The sequence below is a fragment of the Struthio camelus genome, chromosome 3 (genome assembly GCF_040807025.1).
Source record: "Struthio camelus isolate bStrCam1 chromosome 3, bStrCam1.hap1, whole genome shotgun sequence".
Classification (NCBI taxonomy): domain Eukaryota; kingdom Metazoa; phylum Chordata; class Aves; order Struthioniformes; family Struthionidae; genus Struthio; species Struthio camelus.
In genome coordinates this window covers 60,380,744-60,405,897 of record NC_090944.1, presented here as the reverse complement: position 1 = coordinate 60,405,897, position 25,154 = coordinate 60,380,744, and the positions used below count along the sequence as shown (strand labels likewise).

Below are 25,154 nucleotides of genomic sequence, written 5' to 3'. Positions count from 1 at the left end.
TTTCCACTAACAAAAAAACCCATAAATCTTTTCTAGAGAGAATTCAGTGCAATAAAGAAGAACATTTAAATAAGAAAAGTACTTACTCTAGTAAATGGAACTTGAAACAATTTACATTGTGTGCAGTGCTTTTCAATCTGCAAGTTGTCAGACTAGTTTAAGCAGCTACAGGACATGAAAGAGAACAAATGTGAGCGGTTTAGAAAGTTGAGATCTATGTATATACACGCAAGAAATGTGCTGTGCTGCCAATAGGAAAAGCAACAGGTGTCTTAACAATAGTCATCCAGTTTGCCTCTAGACTTTTTGTGTTAGTCCTTACGTTGGTTGCAGAAGCACTAGCAGCAGATCACAGACCTAAGCCTCTCTTCTGTTCCTTGGCACACTGAGTGAGGTAATACATTCTCTCCAGCCAGCAACGTGTAGCTTTTTGGTGACTGGAAGAAGGAACAGTCAGAGATCCAAGCTGCCAAAACAGAATTAAAACACAGAGGAGAGAGAATCAGCTAAAAAAAAAAGAAAAAAGAAAAAGAAAAATATTCTGCTAAAAAAAATATTCAGCTAAATAATATTCAGCTAATACAAAGAAGAAAAAGGAAGGAATATGTAAGGAAATAAGATAAAGACAAAAATAAACATGTATAGAGATCTGGACCAAAAAAAAAAAAAAAAGATCTCTGAGAAGATTTGTCATTTTCAGAAATGACATTTTTTTTCCTCCTGCCTCCTCATTGTCTGTCTCCACCTGGCACTGATACTTCTCATCATGTGCACAGGTTATATAACTCTTTTTAAGGTTATATAACTCTTCTCAAAATGCACCCCTTGTCCCCGGAATTGTTGTTTAAAACAGTAATAAATATATTCTCCCCCTTTTGATAATATCAGATAAAATACTTGGATACTGATTTGACATCTTCTAAGGCCATAAAGAAAGGAAAGTTACCAACTATACTTTAAAACATAGCTTATGCTCTAGTAAAAGTACTTTCACTTTCATCTTGGTTAAGTACAGTGAGAAGTTAGGAAACTAAATTAACTTTTAAGTGAATGCTGTCTGAGTTATTTGGAAAATTCAACAAATTCGTTGCATACTCAAAGACCTGAAGTGGGCAAAATTGCACGTACAAGGAAGCTATTGTTTTGCATTGCACAAAGCACTTCAGTTGCATTTATATGCAGTAGTAGAATTGGAAGGCAGAGGAAGAATATGACTTACATACAATAGCAGAGCAAAATGTGAATAGTTGTGTATAATTTATGTACAGATGCATTTTTAATCAGGTTTTTAAAATGGACACAAATATGGAAACTAAGAATTTTTTTAGTGCCTCTGTACTGGCTAGGGTTAAAGTTTCTGTGGAGAGTAACCTTATGTGAAAAAACTGAGCCCCTACATAGGCTGAAGGGGATAGTTCTGGTTCTGATTTTTATACTCTCAGAACAGTTGAAACAATTTAGAAAGTACCATGCTGTTCTGTCTGAATTACTTATTTAATTCTAGGTGAATGGCTGGAATTTTTGATGACTGAAAATCCTCCGAGAGGCATAATGATTTGAAATGGAGTCTGTCTTCTTTTACAGCCTTTTTTGTTTGGGTTTTTTAATGTTCAAGTTACTGTTCTTCTGAAAGACGGAAAAACAAAATTGTAAGGGAGAGATAAGGAGCTAGGAACTTTGCATAGTAGAAAGAAGACAGCGTTATTCCCATTAAGAAATATCCATATTTCAGTTTGGACCACTTGTGGAAAAGATTGATGCTTCCATTTAATCTTGCTTCTAGTGCTTTAATAAAATTATGTACTACGTCCAGAAAGGATCTTCACGTGTGCTGAGGCGTAACTGAGTCAAGAAGTGAGGACAGTCCATTACGCAAACCTCTTCCCCCTTGCCCCCCAAACCTACAATATTTTAGTGGAAACAACAGAATCGGACATGAAAGTGTGACATGATTATATCGTCTATAGAACTGAAAAACCTTTCTCTCAGTTTCTACAGAAAAGATTGAATGGAATGGGATTTTTCAGTTTAGAAAAAAAAGACATTTGAAGGGGGGTATGGGAGAAATAGATCATGAATGCATGAAGAAGGTGCATCAGGTGCTGTTTTCCATATGCAGGCCAGGAGACAGTGAGTGAAAGTATGAAGCAGAAGTTTTAAAATGCAGTAGGCTTCCACATAATGCACATTAATTACTACTGGATATATATGCTGAAAGTATGAATTGGTTAGAAAAACTATTTGATAGGTACCCTGTTAGAAAACACAAATGTGGATACAACTTATGAAGCATGAAGTACCCAAGTTGCAGGTGGTGAAAAGTTGCTGTTATACAAGCAAAGCATATTTATACTTACGCTATTATTAGATTCCTTCTGTAGGCACTCATAAGTAGCCGCTGTCAGAAACAGGATCCTGAACTGGGTATTTTGTGTTGGTATGGCTGCTCTTCTGTAAAAATAAAAACAAAAGGGAGTAAGAAGGGAAGGTTCTGCACAGTAAATAGGATTGATATTAAAAAGCTTGTGAAACGGGAATAATATATTTTGCCAAAAACTACCTATCTGTGAAGGCTTGTCGTCTTGGTGATAACATATGCAAAAATATAAATTGCTTGTCCTTCAGGTAGAAGATAAAAACTAGCTACAGAGAAGAGTGAACTAGTACGACCTACATCTGTTGGAGTGACTTTGGACCCTGAATATGTATATGCGCATATATAAAAATACACAAACACACATATATACAGTGTGTGTGTGTATATATATGTGTATTTATACCAAAACAAAACCCATTGCTATTAATGCCTTGTATTCACAACGTAAGGACCGTATCCCATTTGACCACAATATTAATTTTTTTCAAAAATTCCTTCTATCTTTTAATAACTTCATATCAGTTTGACTTTTGGCTTCATTCCTAGAAACTCTTTGGAGTAGTTAGAACTACAGAGTCATTCCGTAAAGATCAGTTTGTAGTATTGCGCATTCCTCTGGCTTTTGGGACAGAGACTCTGGTTTCCTATTATTAAGATAAGAGGCTTCCTTTCAGACAGCTTAGTAGAGCATGAGATTTTATTTTAATACAGTGGTTGGACTCTCATGCATTTTTTTCCTTTCATATTTAAATAACACCTGAGTTAGCTATCTGAAGTCTTAAACATTTTGTTCCTAAGAGGAGTTCAGGAAGAAAAAGGTAGGTAATCACCTATTAGGGTGCCAAAAGCAAATTTAACGTTTATTCTCTGGAGTAGAGAATGCCTCCTATTTTAAAGTGACATAGTAACTGTATCTTGTTTCATAGAGTGGGTTTTAAAATTTTTTTGTTTCAGTTCATCTTGATTTTATTTTAATAGAATTGAGCTGATTACCTTGCCCTCGATCAGTTTGGGGTCTATATTGTATCACTGAATAGTTGTGTTATGTAATGACTTCAAAAGGTGTACATAACACTTTCACATCCTTTATTCCTTATGCTATATATTCTGTGGCAAGCTTATTACTCTAATCTGAAATTTTTTAAAGTAGTAATTTTAAAGCAGTTTTATGTCTGCAACTTTAGCTATAACGTCTTTAACACTTAAAAAATATATGTATGTTTCCTTGCCTTTTAAAAACTATAAAGAAGTCATTTTGCATGCTCTTAGTCTGGCTGCCTGATATGATTACAGTCATTTCATAACACTGAAGAATCTATGTATATATTTATGACTACAGTTCTCAATTTGTTTGTTTTTTATTTAGTGGATTTGGCATCTAGGCTATGAAACATTCTGTGAGCCTACCCTCTGAAGTATGCCACTAAATACTAGTGTTTTGGGAAGATTTTAGCTGAGTGCGCACATCGGTGACAAAGGAGAGTAACTGGGGTGTAACATTCATGATAGTGCCTTTTTTCCTACTTAAGGATTTTCGAAGAAAAGAAAATGTTACTTTTCCAAACGTTTTCATTTCAGAAAGGTTTAGAAACAAAAATGTTTCCTTTTCTTTGCAAATTTTTTATTTGCTCTTAAGGTTAGATCAGTGTAACTGTTCTTCAGGGTTAGTTTATAATGATGTTTTATCGTGATAATGGCACTTAAAGGATGAAATATCCTTTTGTAGTATGATACGCACAATAGAAGAAAAAATTAACGTTGGGGGTGCTTCCCCTTAGTTCATTTGTCTATAAGCAACTAAGATAGGGTGTCTGTGATCCTTTTATATTTATTTTCAGAATCCTATTTTAAAATAGGGTTTCCTGGGTGCTGCTTTTTTTTTTTTTTTTTGAGTACATCACTGGCAATGGAAACCACTGTCTAAAATTACAGCTCTGTGTTGGCCTGTATGCAGCTCTTAAGGACTGAATGTACCATTAGGGATATTTGTACCATCATTTGGGTTTCCCTGTTCTAGAACAGACTCTCAACTGGAGGCAGGTTGAAGAGTACCATGCAGAACCTAAAGGGGTATCAATTGTTTACATTGAATAACCGTTATCATAACTAGTTCACTATGTATTGTGTTTTATATTTGGTATCATTTGATAATCAAAGGTATGTGCCTTGGTCCAGAATGTCTGTAGGAGTAGCTCCAAATGGGCACCTTATACGGGCTCATTGGAGTGGTTTGATTTAGAATTCTGAATTGGACTGAAGTAAAGATAAATTCACTTTTTGTGCTGTGTGCCTCCTGTGATGTCAGTTATTCACGTATCTGACCAAATGGTGCTTTCAGAGTCTTAAACTAACAGTTCTTGGTCAACCTGTGTCCATTGGATCTCTCAGCTATGGAAGAACAGCTTGATAATTTTTCCTTTCGTCTTCAGAGTCGGCCAGTGCTTCGTTGTCAGAACTACTTGGGAAGTTGCTTCCACAGAATTCTCCCAGAATCTTTGCGGAAGGAGTAGCACTACTTTCCAAACAAATGTTAACTTTTTCAGTGGAAACAACTTGTTATCAGATGCAAATATCTATTCCCTTTTCATTAATCTAATAGATACTCAATTCATATTTAAGGCAGATTGGTTGAAATGTTTATCCCATAGTGCTGCTTGCACTGCTAATACTCATTAAGGAGAAACTGCATTTTTAAAGTGCTTGAAAAGAACTTTCAGCTTTTTATGCCAAGAGGATTAAGCCAGATTTATTTTCACAGGGTATACTGCTTCTTCTGCGCAAGACACAAATCAAAAATATTTTCTCTAAGCCTTGATCTACACTTGCAGGATGTTTTTATTTTGTTTTTTTTTCCAAATCCACTACTACCAAGAAGTGGTTTTAGTGGAAGGAGCGATAAAACTGAGTAATAGAAGGCATTTTTACTTCCAATTAGTAAATAAAATGCTCTAGCACTCATGTGTAGAAGTCCTTCTGACCACTAGCAGAGCTACACTTTGGGAAATATAGTGATGAACAGTTTGCTTTTAAATTCAAATGCAGAAATGAAGCTCTGGAATATTGGAAGAGTATGTATAGGTGGAGAAAAATTGACCAACAAGACTCACAAAACAATCTTGTGTCTTAAAGATCTCAGTTCACAAGCATATTAGCATGTCGTGACAAGAAGTCTGTCCTTCAACTGCTTTTTGGTGAATGTCCAACATCAAAGAATACTCTGGGAACTCCAAAGGAATTCAAGATAGCTTCTGTAGGGTTAGCTATGTCAGCTGGATCACCCTTGTGTGCATGGTAGTGATCTCGTCAGAAACCTCCACCAGGTTTGTGGGGCAGGACTTCCCTTTATAAAAAACATATTAACTCTTTGTAGATAGATTATATTTAGATAAACGTCCACAAATTTTGTCCTTTATCCTTTCCGTTACCTTGCCTGATTCGGATCTCAGGTTTTACACAATGTGTTCAGCAGAACTTTTAAAGTTTCACATCTTGTTTATATCAGCTGTGGTGTTGAGGTACCAAGGAAGTTATAGTCGTTCAGCCTCTTCATACTTTATTTCCTCAGAGCCCTTGGATGAGTACCACAGAGTCCAGGCAAAATGTTAGCTTCTGGCGTTTCTTCTTATACCATAGCTTCTTCCCTAGCTCAGTTTTAGACAGCTCCTCTGCTTAGTGTTCCCTCTTGCTCCCCTCCAGCAAAAAAAAGGTGGAGAGTGGAAGAGAACGTTCTGATATGGGAATCTCTCTGGTTTCTCAGTTTCTTCTACTGTGAAACAGTGTAAAGAACTAATTTAGCTTTTCTCATTAGTGATGTTGTCTCCTCTAGTAAGGGCATCTTATGCCCGTGTTGTTAACTGGTCCTACAGGCTCTGGTAGTCTCTTTGCCCTTGATGTATTGGGAGGATTTAGTACTGTTTGAATCCCATAGTTAGTTGCTCCTTAAATTCTTTTTTGGCCTGTATGGTGTCTACAATTAATTTTCCAGAGTTTGCGATCCTTTCTGTTTTTCTTCATTTGAATGCAATATCAGCTTTCTGAATGATGACTTCATGACTTAGTTGTAATAGTCGCTCTAATTTTGCTGTTTGTTTAGACAGCTGATTTCATTTTGCCCTGTACCAAGATTTTATTTAGTAAGTTGTACCTGTTTGGCCCTGTGCTTCCAATAGGGTATCCTTCAGTAGTCTCTGCTGCTGCCTGTAAGGATTCAGTTGTTTCAGATGCCACTCTTAGCTTTTCTAATAGTCATCCTCATTTTTTCTCATTTTCCCTTTCTGAAGGTTAGCACAACTGTGGTAATTTTATTGGCCTTTATTGCTCATGTAAGCATATTTTTTTTGGGTACATTATAGTTGGCGCTTAAGCGGCACCTTCACTGTGAATTTTTGGACTAGACTGTATACATTACTCAGTGCGGTCAAGTCATGGGATGTCTTTCCTATTATGTGCAGTCGTACATGAGATCTAAAAATACCGTTTTTGTGATATTTGTTCCATCAATAGAACGTCCAATTGCATGTTCTGCCCTTGCTACCTTTTTGATATCTCCTAGCAGATAATGTTTATGTTGCAATCGGGGTCGCTATCCTGGCTGGTCGGCTAGTAACGTACCTCAAAGCTTAACTCTATCTGAAATTTCAGTCTCTGTGGCTTCTCTCCTAGTCACTGAAATGGTTGATTTGTTACTTAGATTAGCTTTTAAACTCGCTTGAATTCACGTTTCTATTACACACCCAGCACAGTGTACTCTCCTTTCTGTTTATTTTGTAACCCAGTATTACAGTGTCCCATTAGTTATCTTCCTTTGCAGTTTCCAATATGTCTGGTTGTATTAATATTTTAATTTAGAACAAGAAATGGATCTGAAATTTTCCTCTGACTTTTCAATTTCTCTTCTAGTGCTTAAAATATGAATAATGTATTTTGAATTATTCATGCATTCTGTAAGTATTGAGACATAGACATACTAATAGTTTGATAAAATCAAGTATTTAAAATATGCTTAAAATGTAATAGTGTCTAAAATGAAAGAAAAGAAAAAATGGCATGGAAGAGAACAAAATGAAATGTCTTAAGTGCTATATGCTAGAAGTATGAGCTCTATAGAACATGCTGTTAATGGTAATATAGAAATATGCAAATATGTACTTTTTGCTCTTCTGTTGCAAAGCACAAAATAATAAAATGGAACAAAATGCTGAACAGACCAGCGTGAATAATAACATAAAGAATTATGTACCTTACAGAACATTTTGTGTTAAAAGCATATCCCACTCATTTTGAGGGAAAAATAGTTTATTTTGTTTAAATAGAGGAAATGGCGTTTTCTCTAAGAAAAAAAACAAAAGCCATGTAATCAGCATTCCCTCCTTCAGGTCTCTAGTGTGAGATGGGTCTGGCACAAGTAGGTTAGGATTCCCCAGTTATTTAGGTTTGGACCTGTAAAACAGTGGCAGTTTCCACTTCTCCATTCCTTCTCCACTTCTTTTAGGATGCTACATTAAGGCTATTCTGACAACGAGCAGTGTTCATTTTGGGCCCATATTCAAAAATGGGCAATTTAAATTTTAAGATGTTGTAAATGGCATGTTTAATACTGTTAGAAAGCTATATCACAGAAAACGTTACAAGCTTGTCATGTGCGAACAGAGATCAGTTCACTAGGAACAGTAGTAGAGAGATGTTTTTTTCATTCTCATCTAATGTTGAGAGGTTACATTACTATCCTAATACAATTTGTTGCAGTTCATTTTGGTAGGAGTTGTTGTTAAGCACAGTTTGGATATCTCGCTGATGATAGTTATGCTTGCTGAACAATTGTAAAATTTTCATATTTCGTTTACGTGGAAGAAATAGGTTTCAATAATTTGCACTCTTTGGACATATGATAAAAAAGAAAAGCTCTGCTCTGAAATGTGGAATCTTTCAGAAATGCTGTGAATCATTTTTTTCTCTTAGCAAATTTAAGCAGCGTGTGTATTTTTAGTATGGACAAAATTCAGCAGGTAAATTCCTATTGCTAGGTAACCAACTGAACGGCTGAAACTGTTCTGGTATGCTATAGGGGACAACAGCATCCTAAAGTAACAACTCTCAAAATTAAAGAAGCGCTTGAGTCAAGCAAATTCACAGAATCCCAGAATAGTTGGGCTTGGAAGAGACCAGTGGCATTTCCTCATTGGTGTTATTGACTTTTTAGAGTATGAATTATATTTTTAAAGCTTTAGAGTGTGGTACTCTAATCTCTACTCTAGTGACTGGTGATAGTGTGCTGCCTATGGTTCTTCCTTTCAATTGGTTCTTCCATTCAATTGGGCGAGCACAAAAAATGTGATGTGCAAAATTACAGTTTTATTGAACAGTTGTGCACATCATACTTGATTCTGTAGTCTCTGAATTAATGTTAAAACACCTGTTGATGATGTGTGTTTACATCTTTACTTTGCAAAAGTGCACATCAGATAGTAATACCAAGGGAAATAAAGAAATGACTGCAGGGCTACTACACAGGTAACGTGAATTAATCACACTTTTCTCTTTTCCTTTCTGTCTTGGTTTCATTCATGCTTTTTTTTTTTTTTTTTACACTGAATCATGTATATTCCTACTATAAATGAATGGCAATAGGCCACGGGTTAAGTGATTTAGGTAATTTTTCAAGCGTTACCAAACAAGATCTTCAGAGCAGGAATAATGTCTTTATTCAGCATCTAGCATTAAATGGAGCGTCAGTATAATACTATAGCAAAATATGAGCATGGAAAATAAAACTTGCAGTTTTTATGATCATTTATCCTTTGTTCTGTGTGTTCTACTATGAGAAGTCATACAAATTATTTGGGCTTTTCTCCATTTAATTTTATCTGAATTTAATACCCTGAACAACTTCAAATTATAAAACACTACCAGAATTTGTAACGAATGTTCTTTACTGCCAAATTTGCTGTGCAGCATTTTAAACCAGGTTCTCCCATTCATGAACTGGGGATGCTAGATGATCTGTGCAACTTAGTGAATGCTTAGAGCAACCGTCCCTCATTTCAGTGAACAAGCTCCAGGAAGCCTGTAATTTCAATTGTGTGAATAACATAGCCAAGTACTGTTGTTTGTCCCCACGGATTCTTTGTTTAGAAATGCAGCAACTGGTTAGAGCTGTGCAATGAAAGTCTTCTATTTTCTTGATATTTATTTATTCTCTGAAGGGACTAAAAATCAAATTATGAATATAGAAAATAAACTGCTAAAATATATAAGGAACTTCTTCTTTCTAATTGTCGTCTTTTATATATGTTTATGTTCCATTAATGCATCAGGAAATCTTCTCTAGCACATAGGAACAAGCAGTTATTTCATGCTTGCTTTTTATAGCATCTCAAAAGAGTTTACTATAATACTAAAAAAAAAAAAACCCAAATGCTTTAACACAGAAGTGGGTCAAATGTAGAATGTGATAGCCTAGCCAAAGATGATAATTTAAAATATATTAAGTACTGAATATGGTGTTTACTTCAAATATTTTCTGATAGCGCTTCAGCTTGAATTTCCAGGACACTTATACAGCATTAACATATATCTCTTCTTAGTTTTACTGTGGAATTTGCCCACTCTTTCCTGTTTTCTACATGCAAATGTAGCTGATGAAGAATCCAACGTTAACTGGTAGCGTTACCAGTTCAAATTAAGAATTACATTTTTTTTGTATGTACAGTGTTTGTAATTATTGAACTTTGCCTTGTAGATCACGTATATGTTTATTTCTGAACTGTTGCCTCTAATAGTAGATGCAAAATTTAAATTTTGTGTTGGTGATTTGATTTCTCTGCTTTGAATTATTTTAATTAATCCCTGAAAATTACTTTAAATATTTTTACCACCATTGCTTACTACTTTGGATTGGCCCATTTCAGTCCTATAAACAAATAAGGCCTTCTCTAGGAAAGATAATGCAGAAGTGAGTTAGCTGTCTAAGTTCTTGATTACTCTCTGCCCTTCCTCATGGGGTTCTTTATTAGAAATTGTTAGGAATCTTTCTTCTCTATATGCATTTCAAGTATTATAAAGAGTTTCATCTTACAGACTGGTACTGACTTTTTTATAATTTAAGATGCTGTTGCAGTAGTCACAGAATAGCAGCTGAGTGATAGAGTTGTTCATTATAATGTCAGAGTGAGAGCTGTGGAACTTATTGCTGTGACAACAGTGCCAGACAATGTTAGTTTGTTCACTCAGAAACAAGGGAATTTCAACTTAACAGGATGCTGTACAATGCATAATTATGTTTGACAATAGTCTCTTTCTCTCCACGTTTTAGTTTACAGAGGTGAACAAAATGCATCTTGGTATGGGATACTATGATTATTATATAAAGTCCTTTATACTGCTGTTTTAAAGGCATTCATCTTTAAAGTGATAAATCAGCATCTAATCATACTCTGTTAATAACAGAGAGTAGTGCACAATTAGAAATTGGTACTAATATTAGAATCTTGAATGTAGGAAGCAGTTGCAAAAGCAAAGCATATGTTAAAGTTTGGAAATCCTGACCCGAAGAAGAAAGACTCAGTTTAGTCATCTTACTGCCTTTCTTGTCAGGAAGGATTTGTTTTTCAGACTAAGTTTGCAGTTCTATCCTTACGTGTTTAAGAGGTGTAGTAGTTGATGAAGACAAACGTGTTCTTCCTAAGCCACTGCCCCCTGCCGCAGTGCTGTTGCATTGGCATAGGAAGAATCAGCATAACTGAGTTTCTGAGCTATATGGCTAGCCTGTGACTAAAGACAGTTGTGAATAAAGTCGATGTGGTGGGTTTTTGTCATCTATGCACTTGGTTAATCTACTGTTTCTGAATAGGTCACTGAAAATAATTGCATAGTAGTTGTTGCCAGTCACCCCTATTCTCACCTGGATTTCAGTTGAGAGGTGGAAGGGTGTGGGTCTGTTTGTCCATTCTGTGAGCCAGCCCGCAGTCAGACTGAGAGCTGAGTTGGATTTGGGTTCATAGCAGAACTCTACAATGACATACGTATAATTGAGCCTTCCTTAGAATGGATGGACAGATTGTACATCACCTGAAACCTTTCCTGCACTTTTTGGGTTTTATGATTCTAAGAGTCTTTCTAACCTCCTGTGAGAACATTCTTGGGATTTTCTCATTGTGGATTCCTGCAGTGTACTTTAATGTAGTATTTTCAGCACTATTTCAGCAAGCCTGACCAGAAGCTTAGAGGAGATTTTTAAGGTGGCTCTTCCCCTCTCTTCCCTTCTGCTTAGAAGGAACAGGTGACCTTGCAGCAAGTTGGAAGTGACGCATAGGAAACTGGGGTCTCTTGAAGACTTACAATGCATCAGCCATATGCAAATTTTTGAAAACTGTGGAATTTATTGAATGAGCAAAACGTGGAGCAACTGTAAAATGTTGACTATTAGAAATCACTATAAAATTGTGACAGTGATTGAAAGCATAATTTAAAGGAAGTGTTCTCAACAAAGTACCTTTTAAGTGAAATCATCTACTTTCCTAGCAAGAAAAATCTCCTCATAATGCTTCTTTTGTTTTAATTTCATTGCTAGTGCACTAGCATGTTGACTGGGTCTGCTAAAAATAAGAACCTCCTCTTATTATCCTTGGTCTCAAAGTTAACAGTTTTGCTGTTAACGTTGTGTAATCATTTGGTTATTTATTGACAAGTATACTACTATTTTCTCTTAACTGCATGGCAAGATGCTTCTATTTCATCAGTAAGTAGAGATATTTTGATTTACAGCAATGGTAGGGAAAATTATTTTATGGGGAATAAGTATGACTCAGTAAACTAATATTCTGTATTTAGAATTCTGGTTTATATGGACCATATGACTGTAAGTGCTGGACCATCATCTTCAGCCTCTTTTCATTTACAGATAAGGTATCTAAATATTTATATGGGCAGAATTTAATTGTATTATTGTAAAGTCTTGTACAAGGTCCCTTGTTTGTTTGTTTGTTTGTTTGTTTGTTTGTTTGTTTTCTTTCGTTCCTCTTTTGTTAGCAAGATATTCTCCCTGTAGTGGTGTCTGAAATAAATAGCAGATCGTAAGATGCTTTGGGCATGCTGCGTGGTTTAATAGCAGAAACAGCAGGGTTTTGATTCCCCACTTTTCTTTCTAGTTAGTTCTCTGGGGGAAAACAGTTCCCTGTATGATAGGAGATACAGCTTTTGAAATATCTCCTTGCTTTCATAGTCAGATTACTTTGCTCTCACCTCCCCATGACTCACGTGCGTGGCATGGATCATCTCAACACTTACAGAGTAGCTCCAAGCATGTAGGGATGTAGGAATTGCCATGTGAGTTAAATCTTAGACTTCATTTGAAAAAGAAAATACGGATGTTTGAATCAGGTTCTTAAAGAGTGACATAACCATAAGATGTTTTTTTGTAACTTCACCTGTTTGTATATGGCCTTTTTTTCCTAGAAAATTAGCATGTGCGTCTCTTCCATAGTTTGAAGAGGTCTGTTGTTCTGCTTTGTGCATGCATTTAGTTCAAAGCCAAAGTTTCAGTTTTCGTGAAAAAAAAAAAAATAGGATAATAGATAAATTAGGTATGTTTTTGAGAAATACGGAGAAATAATACTAATGTTATGCCAAACCATGCTAAGTTTTTTTTTATAAATGTATGCTTTATGATCTCTTCTTTGGGTCCTTTGATTGCAACTGTATACAAAGGGTAAAATACATTTATTGATTTATTTATTTATTTATTTTAAGTGAAGAAGCAGCAGTATCGGTGTCGTTACCAGCATGGTATTCTCTACTGCCTGTTACTGGAACGTATCTCCAGACCACTACTAGAAACTTTTTGCCTACTCTGTTATGTGCATAGCCATGTCTATTTTCTTTTGTAGTCTTAATCTGGAAGCAGTACGAATGGCGTTTGGTGGCTGCTTGAGCTCTTACTCCTTACAGTCAGCAGCATTATTTTCTTTGCAAAGTGTGCTAAAGCTTAATATTTTTGGAGTAAGCTTTTTACTTGCTTTCCTGGTTATTTCTTTTCTGATCTTTTGATTGAAGTTTTGATTAAAGATATTGCAGGAAGGCCAAGCAGTTGTTTCATTGAATCCTTCATTTTGGAATACACGCTCTCACATACAAGCCAAAGAAGAGAAAACGTTGAGGGATTATGTCCCCCCCAGCACAAGCATTATAAATTTTCCTCTAACACAAGGAGGTCTGCTTTTTAGAGACATAACTCTGCAGTTATTCCCCACAATAAATGGCTTTGCTGACATGGTTGATCATCTAGAGATCTGCAACTGAAAAATATCTTTTGTTCTGGAGTAGTGGGCGATTAGTTCCAGAATTGGTGCTGTCTTAACTTTCTTCTAAGGATTCAGTGGCTACCTTGAGATCTTGTAGTGTTTTCTCTGGTTCTAGGTTTTATGTTTCTGAATGAATTCTTCAACTTCCTGAATGCCGCCTTCAGCTTCCTGAGTTGAAGACTCTGACTACAGTTAATTTCAAAGGAATTTTAAGACCTTATAGCCATCAGTGGAGGACACAGCAATTCCACTGCAACAGGCAATTTTTGTGCTCAGAGTTCATTGCAGCTCAAACAGCACCTTGGATCTTTGCTTAGTAGATGCTTCCTCCTATCTTTAACTTCTTCCTCGGGCCAGTTCTTTGGGGTCCGTGTTCATCAGGCCTAAAGCAGTTTCACCAGTTGAAGGTAGCTTCTGTATCTAGTCTGATTCATTAGCAGCCCCCAGCCTTACCATCTCCATCTCTTTTCAGATACTTTTTAACAAAAGACTGAAATAACTAGAAGCTGCTCTTCCCATCTGAGAGAGAGGAAATTAATCTTCTCATCTCAAGAAAAAATTTTATTGCAATTATTTCTTCATACTAAAGAGAAAAGGTCTGACCTTTTATCAGAGAAGTCTGAATGCCCTATATTTTCCAGTTCAAAATAATTTTCAAGACATGATTATACTATCTTGTCAACAGAGAGATCGGCCCACACCTCTTGATTTTCAGGACACTTCTATTTCCTCTGTCTTGCAGCAAGTATCTTCAGTTTATAGTGATCTTGCCATTATCAGTGCATGCCATTGGGGCTGTTATGTTTTTGTGCATAAAGTGTCCCTTTAGTGGTGTAAAAGCATGGCTCTTTCCTTTTGATTAGGCTGATAAAGGCTTTCTGCAGATCACTTTGGTTTATTAGTGAATGCAAAAAGTCTGCTAACTTTGTGCAAATCCATGGAGAACATCAGAACCATTCTGTACTTGGGTTCCACCTAGCCTTACCTTTTCCATGCTGTGTTTTGTATCATGGATTTTTTCTACTGTTTCTCTATATCCCTTTTCCCATACATTGATGAACTCCTTAAAGATTTTAGGCCACATGGCAGCCTGCACCTATGTTGAATCCTATGCTAAATTCCACATCTGCTCCTTTCATGCGTGGCTCTGGTTTGCTTAGGATCCTGAGTGGTGTCCCATGAACATACTAGTTAGTATCCTCTGGACAGTCTTCTCATCTGTAAGTTAGTGAAAGGACCTGAAACAACACCAGAAGAACATGTTTTGACTTGAACCAACATCCATGTGATAAGCGAGGATTCTGCACTTCCTTGACTGGACAATTGTGCTTCTGTCAGAAGGGCATGTTGTTGGCTGGTTTTAGTTATGTTAAATTCAATTATAATATGTTTAAATTATATTAAACTGGGAGGATAGTAAAGGACAAAGGTAGGGTTGCAGAGACAGACTTTTCTCAGGAGAAAATGAGCAATGAAGAACGCTTAAAGTAGGAGCAAATTAATGTTAGTCATAAATTTAGGATGGAATTAGAATATTGTGCTGTCTGAGGAGTGAATTGTGTTTAAATTTAATAGCGAGGGCAAAAGATTTAACTAGATTTGAGATGGAGCTTGATTAGTTTAGTTTATGAATAGGATTGTACAATGTTGGCCTCTGCATTGCATAGATTGGATTTCCAAGACGGCATATCCTAACCAAATTGCAATTTAGCTGCTCAGAATATAGAAATCCTAGATAGTCAAATCTACTTATTTTCCAAGACTGCTTGACACTGTGTGTATAAATGTATTGGGCACCTCCGTACCTAGCTGAGATGTTTAATTTGAATCACCTGCACATGCTTAGAGGTGCCTAATTTGAGGAGGCAGATGCTAACTTCTGCCTCGGTGTCTGGACAGCCACCCAAGTTCTGCCTTAGTCCCTAGAGAAACCTGGAAAAGTTAGCAAGGATTAGATCTGTGACTAATTTCATCTCATTTGACAGTGATGGTTACTGTGCTTGAGTGACAGAGCATTAGCTCAATTACGGCATATTAGTCAGAGCACTGAGAAATCGGGGTGCAACACTGCGCTCACACTAAGCGATTTAAACCTGTGTTTCCCGCGTTTGGGGGAGAAGACGCGAGGCCATAGAGGAAAATGCTTTTCAGTAACAAGGATGCTGCACTGAAAGGACAAAAACCTGATTTTCTAATCAGTAATTCTGGGACTGATTTTATCTAATGATAGTATATATTTTTTTTAAATGCATTTTTTTTTTCTGGGACTGAGATCTGGAATCTCCTCCTCTTCCAGGTAATACCCTAGCTTCTGGATACGAGTTTGGCTTCCTTGCTTGTTTGCTTGGTTTCAAATGCTTTCACCCAGAAAATTCTGTGACTTAATGCTCATTATTATGGGGAAAAAGGAAACATGAGTTCAATCTCATGTAAATCATCTTTATTAAGATTAATTAAAGGATGGAAGCCAGATAGCTATTTCTCGAGTAAGTGCTCCGAATATTAGGCTGTTGTTCAGGAGGTGGAGCCGTCCTTGCTTTGGTGCCCATCCATCAAAGAGGGTAGACAGAGTTAATCTGAAGTATTTGGAGGCCTTTTAGATTTCATACTGGATCCCCACATTCTCAGTAGAAACAAACAAATAAATGGGGTGGATTGCCCTCATATAGGCATCTATGTTTTATGTGTGTTCTATGGAAAGACAATGACCTCTAGGTAGGTACAGTGATTTCCCATGTGGGTCCTCAGAGACTGTTGAAGTGACAATGCTGCTGTCTTCTCAGCCCATTTCCTCCCTTTTTCCATGCTTGGAAAGTTTTGATGAGAACACCAATATTTGATAATTGGGATTTCACACAGTGTTTTACTGCAGTACTACATCCTGTGTTCTCTGAATATCTACAGTTAATGTATCTTAAATGCAGAAGGAATTACTGAGATTATAGAGTTTGATTCTTAACGCTATTTACTTCTGAGGCAAGCAGGTATATTTGTTACTTGGTAATTATAGGTATTGGTTCAAAGTCCAGCAACGCTAATGTATCTTTTTCAGAGCTCCCTGCTGAGACAACTATTATATTGCATTATATATTATATAATCTCATTTTTCCATCCCTATTCAGTCACTATCTATCCTTTGCTACATATGTGTAAGAGGGAAGGAGCCAACTTTTCTAACTCCCTTACTGGGTCTGCTCTTCCTCTTGCCTGGCTGTTCTTTTGCTGTTTTGTAGAGAATGAGCAGATTCACCCCCCTTTCCCCCCCCCTTTCCCCCCCCCTTTCCCCCCCCCCTTTCCCCCCCCCCTTTCCCCCCCCCCTTTCCCCCCCCCCTTTCCCCCCCCCCTTTCCCCCCCCCTTTCCCCCCCCCCTTTCCCCCCCCCCTTTCCCCCGACTCCCTTAGAGGAACCAGCAGAGATCTGTGTTTACTCAGTGTATCCCTTGTCACAGAATATATCTTGTCGCATATAGTGATCCTCAGGGCCATGGATATTTTTCCTGCAGACTGAGAGCACCTTGTTTTCCCTCATAAATATGTACATACAGTTTTTTAGTCGTCATGGTTTAATGATGTTGATGCAATAAGCCTTAGAAATACCTTCATTGTCTCTTTATTAAAAAGCAAATTTATGAGAAGCACACAACTGAAAATTTTCTTCTGACCCAGGAAGGATAAATTCTCTCATAAGGCTTCCCAAATGCTTGAAAGCTTTGTCTCTACTCAAAACTGAGGTGGCAGCTCCAGTCTAGTGCTTGTAGTTTTTATTCCCACAGATTTTGTATGTCGAAGCCCAAGACAGGAAGTACAGGAATGTATACGTACAGAAATGTTCTTACCTTCATGTTTGTGCCTCCTGTTGTTTAAGCTGATAATTTTAAGTATGCTACTTGAAGCATAGCACCAAACCAAGTTACTTAAATTAAATTTCTAATTCTGCTGAAGTATGTGGCTCAAGAAAAGGAGGCAAATGCAATCATTTTCTGTTTGTTTGTCCGTCCTCACTATGTCATCCCAGAAGTTTTTAAACTGCTGTCTGTTTTGAGCTACATTTAACAGAGGGACAGATATTTGAAAGACTGTTAAAGTCCTGCACATTTTATGAAAACGTATGTCTTTGTAAATGTTATGGGCAACGGAAAGGTTACAGTGTTAGTTTACTTGTAAATCGATACAGGAAACCAGAGAGGAAAGGCATCTTACAGATATCCTAATTAGGGGAACAGCTTATGCTGAAGCCCACAGTCAACCATAAGACACAAACCTTGAGAGAACTAGCTTTAATTAGTTCCAGTGTTCACAAAAATATTAGTTTTTTTCTGCAATATTATCCCCTTCCTGGCAAGAGTGTTTCTCAAATTCAGTCATAGTCAGTAAGTAAATGCTTTAGTATTTAAGTTTAGGAAACAAATATGTATGTAAATACGAGGTATTAAACTTCTTCTGAAATTATTATGAAATGTCACTTTATCTGGAAAATAAGTTTTTCTGTATAACGTTTTCTCAAAATGTTTAAATTATGAGTTAAAATTAAAGAGTTTATGAAATGTTAGGAATAATTTGTTAAAATTTAATGAGGTTAAACACTTTTTGTAGGTAATCCCTACTTGCTACATGCATTCACTTAAAAAAAATAGTGTTTCTTTTATAGGTCAAAGCATGCAGTCTTATTTATCTTTTATCAGACTGTGATAAAGGAAGGGCAAATAATGTGACATTTCATGTTAACAAATATTACCATGCCTAGTTGCTTTGACTGCATGTAAAAGAATATTCCTTCTTGTTAATTTGTATAAATTAGAGCTAATTTCTCTAGGCAGTTTTGTCTAAATGTATTCCTGCAAAGAATCTCATTTACCTTCAGAATAAACTATTCAGAGGACCAAGGATTTGTGAGTTTTGGCCCCAGTCCTCAACTGTCAAAGGACATACAAACTAGAAACTTCATCGGGGGGGGGGAAGCTTGTAAAATTGCAATATATGTATATGTGAGGAGGAGTAAGTGATAAGAATAAACAACGGCTAGATAGACTATATCCGAAAGAGTTCATCGCAGTGTTTAGACACTTGTAGATATGCTGATGTAATACAAACGCATCCAAAATACTTATTTCACTTTTGTATACCACAGCACTAAAATAACGCTGATAAATGGTATTTGAGTAAAAGTAATAAAGATTGTTGGAATTAATGAAACTTTACATTTTTTCTTCCTAAATAGGGACAAAGATCTATAACTTGGTAGAATTGCTAGTAACTAAAGGGTATGTACCTGAGGTTACAGACAGCCAAATAAGAATCAGTATCTGTAATCTGAAAATATAGGGGTACAGGACTGAGAGAGAAAGAGAGAGCGCTGCCGTATTTTTCTTTGTATGAGATATACTAGATTGTAGAAGAGTTTCCTTAAGAAATTACTGGAAGCCCCTCTTCCTGGAATGATGAAAGTTGCATGGCTAAAATACTTGGAAAGGTATTGTCTCAAACAGCACTGCGCTGGCGGGGAAATAGGCTGGATGATCTAATGGTGTCTGCTCTCCCCACGTTCTTTGAGTCCTCCAGTGTTTAGTTGGCTCCTCTGTTACTTACTTCAGAAGGGAGTTTTGATATAATAACAAGTGAAGGATCAAATGATCAGTTTCTACCCTTAAGCAATCTAAATAATCAGTGTTTCTGAGATACTGAATACTTAATAGTATTTCTTTTCAAAAGTAAACAACTTGTGAAAGTTAGTACCTTTTTTCCAGCAGCATGTCTGTTAGGTAGCATAAAGGGCAGTAGACAGGGCAGAATGTTGTTCTTGCACGTTCCCAATTTTTGCAACAAACCGTCTTCTGAGGAATTTTACTGTTCACAAGGATGAAAAAAATGTGTAAAGAAGCTCAGCTAGTGCTAATGAGGTGATTGTTACATATCTGTACCTCTCACTTGATACTTGACATATCTTAACCTGTTCCTTAAGAATAAAAAAAATGCATCAGAACCAATAGTCTTCAGTCATTGTTTTGATATCATAGCATAAAATGTGTTTTGGACAGTGTAAATAATTTCATTGTTTAAACATGCAATTAACCAATTACTCTTGCAGTACTAGCATCACTTCTTCAAACGTCTAGTAACATTTTGAGGTGCAGAAAGGTTCTAATAGTCGTTGTTGACATCTGTTACTAGTAAGTGCATATTAATTAATATACTGTGCATCACTTGTGAATTAATATACAGGAACTACATAACTACCTCCTGTATTGTATCAGGTTTCTTAGTCACAGCCCTCTGTACATTGGTCTTAGTACTATTGCAGATTCCTGACATTATTTATTATTTCATTAGCATCCAATTTCCTTCTTGGATTCAACAGCAAGACCAGCATAATGAAAAGCACGGACTGTCGTATTTCCCCTTCCTTTTCTTTCCTCACCCATGCACAGCTACTCATTTCTCTCATTTTTGGCATTTCATAATTTAATATTTACCAGCCGTAGCTTGGTACCAAAGGAATAATTATTTCTTAATCATTCTGCCTTTGGGGAGTTCTCCTCGTGTTTCCGAGGAAAAAAGGGAAGGCTTTGGCCACTGGGGGTGAGTGCTTCTGTTTTTCCTTTGCAAAGATAGCTCTGTTGTTAAGGCAGGCCACTGTGTGTTGAATTCTAATTCCTTGTGCGAGGGCCAGTCTGTTTCGAAGCGGCCCAATGGCGGGAGGTGTTCGCTGCGACTACCCGTGCCACGGCCCGGTGATCGCCGAGGTTGCCTCTGCTCTCGGTGAGTGCAGAATTCTAACGAGTTGGTGGCCCGCTGATGACGAACGTAGAAGTTTAGTGCTATAGCCACGGAGGAGACTGCTTATCTTCCTGGGACCAAACAGGTTTTGTTACATCTCTTAGCAGCCGTGAAGTTCAGGTACCTTTTCTTTAAATATTTATTATTTACTGCCACCAAATACTGTCCATGCACAAGCAGCTTGTTGTATCTGTGCAATATAAGTATATTAGCATTCATTTTAAATTCATTTGGTAAATTTTATAGAATTGAGTTACAAAATTAGCATGTGCATTTAATAGGTGTTATCTTGAACTGGTATAGGACTATGTGTGAAGGGTAACTGTTAAATAGGTAGGAATGTACCTTTTCAGGAAAAAATGCAGAATTTTTTCAAATGTAAGGTCTTATCATAGGCTAAAAGCACAGAGGCTATACTTTTAATTCTCGTATTGGGGTTTTGGTTTTAAATTAACACTGGATGAGTTATCTGTCTCTGTCAAGACTATAAAGAGCTTTTGTTGTGATCCATCATAGGGCTTTTGTATTACGTACCGTACGTAGAAGCTGTTAACAAGAAGAATAGATTAATGCTGAGAGAAAAATGTCATCCGATAAGACATAGGTCTCAAAAAGCAATTTCAAATCACATAGTATGTTAGGCATTAATACATTTTTGGCCTTTGGGGAATGGAGGAAAACTTGCAAGCAAAAATTAATTTAAGCATTCTTAGCTGTACCTACATTAGAACCCAGGATACTTCCAAAATTGTTTTTAATCAAATAACTTGACAGGAGCTCACTAGGAGAAAAATAATGAGTACAGGATAATGTGAAGAATGTTTAGTAATGCTGATAGGAAATTTTGCACTCTTTCAAATCTTACGTGTAATATTTTGAAAGAGATCTGTTTAAAGGTAGCAGCATGTGTGTGTATATAGAGTGCAAATACATTTAATTGTGTGTCTATTACATGCATTTTAAATTAACCAACTTGTACAAAAGGCTTGACGAAAATACAAGTGCAAAGAGTCGCACTATTTTTCCATAGTACCCTAACAATAAAATACTATATGCTTCCACATGACTTAAATATTTCTGTATTAATATATGGACACATATGATGAATTTCATTACTTTCTTTTTGTAGTAATATATCAATAGATCTTGTCCCACAGAATTGGTTTAATAAGTCTTTACTATAGTTTAATACCGTAGTTTCAGTATCGGAAGGCAAAGAGTTGGTAATCGGTACTTTCTGCCCTTAAGATCTGTATTTGGATATAAAGATTCTAATTATATTATTCTGTGCAGTTGCTGATTGTTTAATGTCTTGTCAACTTAAAATGTCACAGGTCATAAAGGGATTCCATCATCTTGGATGTAACAAAAGTTTTATTTTAAAGCTACCCAGAAGTAGCACTATAAGAAAAAGAAAAATACTAATTCATTCTACTGCAACATTTGGAAGTCTTTAATTTTATTATTTGTATTTAATGTGCACAAGGTCTTTTAAAATCAGAAATTTTATTCATCATGTGTTCTTTTTTAATGTATTTTGGAAATAATTTGTTTTACTAAACATTTTACTGTATTTTTAAACTTCACTTAAAAACTTAAGCTAAATATTGAATGTGAAGTAAATTTGTAAGTATAAATGTTTCTTGCTGTAGATGTCCTAAAACACTGTCACATCTGACTTTGCTTATTGAATGTTGTCAACGGGCCACATATGCAACTGGCTTATAGCCCCTGGTAGTCCGACTGTTCAGGGTACATCGTGCTGCACTTGTTTTCTGCAAGAGCAGTTCCTTAGAACAGTCTCCTTATCAGGATGAATGGAACTGTTTTTATAGTTATTAGGAAGACAAACACCAAATAAATGTGCATTTTAATGTTTGTTACTTTTTGGTTTTACTGTAGATTTGTTTAATTCAATATAAACAATTTAAATTAAAAAGGAAAATTTAAAGTAGTAAGAGAGAAGCTTTTGGTAATGGAAAAAAATGAATGAAGCAACATAGTTAAAACAACTATTGTTTAACAAGTTGACAAGTCAGTGGGTACTTGTTTACAGAAAATCAGAGGTGAAAACAAAGGAAAACTGCAGTTGTGCATTAATGTGAAACCATGCCAAGTTTAACCTTGTAGAAAGAAACTAAGAAATACTGTGTGGAAACTGTTGTGCTGTGGTGTGGTATTGTTTGTATTTGAATTAAACTTCAATAATATGAATTCTGCTTAAGAAAAGGGAAGAGGTTTGCAAAATCAGTATGCTGTTCATTTCACCGTACTGTACTTTGCAGCTGTCTGGGGGAAAAAAAACAGAAATTGAGCTGAATGTTCTCTCCTTCTATTTAGGATGCATTAGGTTTTTGCTCTTCACATGTGACGAGAGTGAAATCTTTCATTAGGCCTTGAGGGGAGGGGAGGGGAGGACTATGTGAAAGGGATGGTAAGTGCCTGAGCTTTGGCCCAGTCCAGCCCTGAGGAAGCCCAAACCCATACAACTGACTGCAGAGGAATTCAAGCTGTAAAAATCTTACAGCGCAATGGTGGGAGCGGTATGAAAGCTGAGTGCTGAACAGACTGAGTTAGAAATTGTTGCGTGCAGTCATGTGTTTTGTTACTTATAGCTGTTTGGCTTGACCTAGATTGCCATATTCCAATTGTAAATATGCTGTTGCTTCATCTGAAACTTGAGGTAGCCCCTGTAGTTACGAGTTAGTATGTCTGCTTTTTCCCTTGAAGTCTTACAGATGTTTCCCTTAATGAAGTTTTACTTGCCATATTTAGCTGTACTGCTGTTTAACAGTCTTTCAAATATCTATCCCTCTGTTAAATTTGGCTCTAATTGGACAACAGTTTAAAAATAATTTTTTTTCCAGTGTAAAGAAGTATTGCCATTTTTTGGTTTATACAGCTGAATAAAGCCAAAACTTAGAAATGTTGGCAAGGAAGTAGATTTAGCTGTAGCTTGTGTCTATAATCAAAGCCATAAAACTCAAAGGTTTTGCTGATGTTTTTTGAAGAGGAACGTGCCTCTGTGTGTATGCAGGTGTACGTGCATGCAGGAGAGAGAGATTGTAAGCTTACTGTATGCATCAGGGAGAAAATCAGCTGGATAGTAGTAGCTGAAGTCGCTTAAGCACTCTCCAAGATTGTGCCTTAGAGATTTAGTAGAGCTCGAGTCCTACTCATTTTTGTGACTTAGCGTTGTCTGTTTTCTGCTCATCTGACATGACAGATGTCCCGAGATGGTTATAGATTACTTTATATGAAGAAAACAATAAATGTCGCAGACATACCAATTAAAAAATACTACAAAATCAGCCTTAATATTAAATACAGAATAAAAATGACTAATGCTTTTAAAATACATTTTGTGATTTCTGAGTTAGTTTTTTTTGTCTGAATATTGTCTTTGAAATCAAATATTTTCCTATACAACATTACCAAGATGCAGACACTCCAGCAGCCCATTGCCATGTTAATCCATTACTGCATAATCTTATCTGCAGTTCAGCAGTAGAACCTTAAAACAGCAGCTTAGTTTGAGACAATTTTAATGGTGTTGCTTCAGTTGCAGTAACATTCATATGCAGGTCTACAAATAAAATAAGAAATATTTTATCAATGCTTCTGTGGCTTAATAGAACGGGTCAGGTTGCTTTATGTGTCCTATATATTCATTGCTCCATATGCTGACCAAAATGCATAAAACTTTTTGAATAGACAATCTAGTATAGGAGGTAGTAAGATGTATACAATTCATTTCACGTTTACTCATTCTTAAACTGTAGTGGTGCCAGCGTCACTTTCTAGCAATATATTTGCATTTATTTTATTTGGCCCTGGTTTTAATTATAATAAATGTCATCTTTTCCTGGTCACCTGCGGCTAAAAACTGTTTGAGAGCAAGTTGTAGGAAACTGAATGTTGAGGTTAGAAGTGTTCCAAGGAGAAGACCTTCCATTCTGTGGCATGGCTCATAATAGAAAGCATTGCAAAACCGTAGTTTTTAGCAAATATCTGTTCCAAGATGTATCCTGTAAGAGCCACCAATTACCTTTTAAAGTTTTAAAACCATTTTGTTGACTCAGCAGTAGGTGGAAGTGGCCTACTTTATTAAGAGCACCATACTGTCACTGTCGGTTCTTCTCATGCTTTTGTTTGGGCCTTGCTCTTGCAATGAGAACTGCAGGGGAACAAGCTGCATGAAGTCCTTGCATATTTGCCTTTTCAGGATAGGGGCGAATGTTATAAGATCCTCGTCTGTCTTTGCTTTTTCTAAGACTAATATAACAAGATGTGTGGTAGTATAATGAAAAGAAACTTTGACAAACAAGAGAACAAGCTTGATTTGTCAATTGCTAAAATTCTGATACTTCACCAGATTCATTAATGCATTTACAGTTTATTTTGATGTTCATTGAATCTTTTTGGTAGTCATTGTTAGTATGTTTAATACTAATACACTTAAAAAAAAATGTGTAGGGAAATGGGCAGGGAAATATGTTTTGACCAAATTTTTAATGAAGCATTACATTTGAATTGTACAAATATAAAATGTGTGTTGTCTTTTTTACTAGTATGTTGGATGATGTTCTGTTAAGAGACCAAATTCTGATAACATTCAGCAAAATTATCTCTTGCTTTCAGATTTGAAGAATAGTAATTATAGAATAAAGTATGTAACATAACCAAGGAGATAGGAATTTGATCAAA

General features: G+C 36.3%; 1 protein-coding gene across 9 annotated transcripts in view; it reads left to right on the top strand.

Moving 5' to 3' along the window:
* The window catches only part of WASF1 (WASP family member 1), a 92,178-nt gene that overhangs the window by 26,981 nt on the left and 40,043 nt on the right, over nucleotides 1-25,154 (top strand). Inside the window, exon 1 of one of the 9 annotated variants that reach the window (XM_009676951.2) lies at nucleotides 20,550-20,567. The exons of the other annotated variants lie outside the window; for them this stretch is intronic. The gene's annotated coding sequence lies outside the window, so the exon portion shown is untranslated. Of the gene's footprint in view, nucleotides 1-20,549; nucleotides 20,568-25,154 lie in introns of those variants that run through there. 9 annotated transcript variants of the gene reach the window in all.